Here is a 3681-nt window from a genome sequence, read left to right on the forward strand (position 1 = left end):
CGGCTCACCGCAACCTCCGCCTCCTGGGTTCAGGCAATTCTTCTGCCTCAGCTGGGATTACAGGCACGCGCCACCATGCCCAGCTAATTTTTTGTAGTTTTTAGTAGAGACGGGGTTTCACCATGTTGACCAGGATGGTCTCTATCTCTTGACCTCGTGATCCACCCGCCTCGGCCTCCCAAAGTGCTGGGATTACAGGCGTGAGCCACCGCGCCCGGCCCTAAGCCGTCTTAACTTGAATGTCTTTAGGCAACTTAGGCTCTAATGCGTTAGGACAGTATTGTCTGCCGTGTATAATACCTGCTGCTATTGTTTGTAAAGGAAGCCTGGAGACAATGGGTTTTCTCTGGGTGGTTTATATTGACTTCTTAAAACCTGGAACTAAATATTTCATGTGTTATCCATTTAGCATGAATGCAAATAGTTCCATTTTGTTCCATTTGCCCACGGTTTGTGGTTCTGTGTCAGTATTATTTTGATAGGAGGAAAAAGAAATGTAGGGATCCTTCCATTTCATTTCTTAGTGCAGCTCTTGAAATCTACAGCTGACTGACTTCATTGCTCTTATCCTTGGGGAAATTCTAAAGCTTACCTGCCTAGTTGAGAGTTCTAGATTGTTTCCAATTTCCAGAGCTGTTTCGCTTTCTTCCAAGAAAATATTCCTTGCACATGTGGGGTAGTAAACATTTAACCAAACTGTGTTTAATTAGACACAGAAGGGTAATCAGCAAGGACAAATGCCTACTCTGTGTAGGTAAGCAACTCTTGGTGCTTAATCAATGTTTTCATGGAAATTCATCATGTTAAGAGTATTACTATGTTCCAGAACAAGGTGTGGAAAATTAAGCCCTGAAGACAACGGAGAACACACCGTTTAAGTAATAAACTTGCCCTGGTGTCCTTCCTTTCCACAGTAGACATAGACAAATGGCACATTACAAAGCTCCATAACTCACATTTTAAAAAGAATTGCCTTTCGCTTACTCAAGTCATATGATAGATGGACTTGCTTGGAGCTCTGTCTCCGAATCACTCGTTGAGAGAGTTTCCTAGAGCAATATACTCGTGAGGATACTAACAGACATGTGATAGGCACTGCTTGCCTGTAACATCAACTGTAAAGGAACAATTCTAAGTAGAAAAAAAAAATCCCAGAACTCTAAGATTATGATATGAAAACAAGCAGGCCATGTTCTTGGGATTCACTCAACATAATCCCAGCCGTCACCTCCATGCTGGCCTCTGGAACTTGTTGGGGACAGGGGAAGAAGCAAGGAGCAATCTTTTATTGGGGAAGGCACTGCTGCAACCTGGTTAAAACAGACGTAATTTTAAAGAGAATTTTCTAAATACTGAAGGAGAACCTAAAGACATACGAAAACCATTGAGAACGAAAATAATCTAACGAACAAGTTCTAGACAGATGGTTTCTGATCTTACAACTATACTTGCGGCCCAAAAGGCTGAACCCCATTCATTTGTTCAAATGATGGGGAGCACTTCTAGCTGATATGCCCTTTGCTAGGCTTTGGGGCAGATATTAAAGAGCATAGAACGTGGTCCTGGGCCCAAGAATTCACAGTGGAGTTAGACAATAAGGCTCATAACTGACTTTGCTACTTTGTGATAAATGCTATGTCATGCGTAGATGAGAACACTTTGGAACACAGGGAAAAACAAAATCTCTCAGCGCCTTTGGAATCTGTAAGAAAAGCTGCTGTTGCACAGGATCTTAAAGGAGAAATAGCAGGTTCCAGAGCTAAGAAAGGACAGGCGCCCCAACCCAGGCACAGCAAGAATGAGCAAATCAGACAACAGCAGTGTAGCAGGTTGGGGGAGGGGCGGCAAGGTGGAACACCACCTCACTCTGCTCCCTCCAGCCTGCTCCCTCTCTCCTGTGACTTGGAAGGGGCCTCCCGGACACCCTGCTTCTGTACTAGCAAAGCCCAGAGGGCGTATTCCAACTCTTCCCACTCTCTGGGCTCTCTCACTCAGTGTCAGGCCTAAAGTGGATTAGCAGTTGACACATTTCAGGAGGACCGTTCTCTTTCTGCAGAAAACAGCAGCTTTATGAATTAAAAGTGGTCTTGAGGACTATTTTCCGAACCTAAAATTAGATCTTAAGGTCTAACAGTGAAATAGAATGTCTAAAGCAGGGTCTCCAGGACTTTATAGTATCAGACCTATGCTACAGTACCTTAAGCAACTGCTAACCATTCCCACACCCGACAATCAGTGGACACTGAGGGGTTACAGGAGAATGACTCATCACTTGCACCTTATGCTTTAGTCTTTTGGGAAGGAAGACAATCTGTATTCCCTGTGGAGAAGAGCGAGACAGGAAGAGAAGAGAGGGAGCAAAACTTGCATCACTTGGAGAGGACACGGGCCACAGCCCACTGCAGGTGCTCGGGAAGAATACTTTGATGACGTACAGTGGTTTTTTTAATGCCCTTGAGGAGCTTGTCTCTCATTGCTTCCAAAGCTATTCAAACATTATAAGCAAGGCTGGGTGCAACGGCTTACACCTGTAATCCCAACACTTTGGGAGGCCGAGGCGGGCGAATCACTTGAGGTCAGGAGTTTGAGACCAGCCTGGTGGAAGTCCATCTCCACTAAAACTATAAAAATTAGCCAGGAACGCTGGTGCACACTTATCATCCCAGCTAATCAGGAGGCTGAGGCAGGAGAATCGCTTGAACTGGGGAAGTAGAGGTTTCAGCATGCTGAGATCACAAAGCAACAGAGTAAAACTCTGTCTGGGAAAAAAAAAAAATTATAGGCCAACTTTCTGTCAAACCCAACTTTCAACCAAAATTTTTATTCAAAGAGGCTTCACAAAGGGATTATCATAGCCTAACAATCCTGAACCACAATCCAGGAAATATAACAGGTTACCATCTCAGCAAACCCTCAAGGAACGCCCAGAAATCTGAAACCATTGACATTTGATTTTCTGTTCTTTTCTGAAGACACAGAGTAATATAAAGACTGTCTACAAGAATGAGCTATCCTAGAAACTTGTAATCAGAAATAGATGATCTACTTGGCTGTTTTGCTCTCCTTTCTAGAATCACGTATCCTCCTGTTCTCAGTAAAGATCAGGAATCACTCATAGCAGGCATGACAGGAAGTGTCTGCATTTGACTTTTACCAAGAACAGAAGGCGTGGGGCATGACTGTTCAGCAGCCTACACAAAATGTGTTGGTGTTTTTGGTGCTGTTGCTAATAAGTAGTTGTTCATTTTACAACAACTGCTTTCAGATGTAGGATCCTGCTTAATAAGCTCAACAAAGTTTGTGTGTATTTGTGACAAATGTATCATGGAGTAACTGCATGTGTGAGACCCTCATATGGCTAAGGCTGGAGAAAATGCATTTTCCTGGGGGAGATCACAGTCTAGTTCGGAGGGCTGAGACATACAGAAATAGCCATAAACCCACCCAGAACGTGGAAATCCCCTAAGAAGCATATGAACAATAGCAGGGAGAAGGAAAGCACATTCATCAGCGGGGCTGCATGGGGCCCTCACTAAGATGGCGAAGTTGCCAAGAGAGAAGGGGAGAAGGCATTTCTAGCAGAGGGGACAGCCAAAAAATGCCATGGAAGACCAAGAGTTCAGAGACTGAGGAGCTGTTCAGTTTGACCAGCACAAGAAGTAACACTGTGGAGAGGCTGGT

The 3681-nt window shown here is 44.3% G+C and overlaps 1 long non-coding RNA gene across 1 annotated transcript in view; it reads left to right on the plus strand.

Moving 5' to 3' along the window:
• LOC119469488 overlaps positions 1-2555 on the plus strand; it is a 4585-nt gene extending 2030 nt beyond the window's left edge. The window contains exon 3 of the long non-coding RNA XR_005198314.1: positions 827-2555. This is a non-coding gene — a long non-coding RNA (uncharacterized LOC119469488). The remainder of the gene's footprint in view (positions 1-826) is intronic.
• Positions 2556-3681: the final 1126 nt, after the last annotated feature.

Source organism: Cebus imitator, unplaced genomic scaffold, assembly GCF_001604975.1.
Source record: "Cebus imitator isolate Cc_AM_T3 unplaced genomic scaffold, Cebus_imitator-1.0 Scaffold678, whole genome shotgun sequence".
Taxonomy (NCBI): Eukaryota; Metazoa; Chordata; class Mammalia; order Primates; family Cebidae; genus Cebus; species Cebus imitator.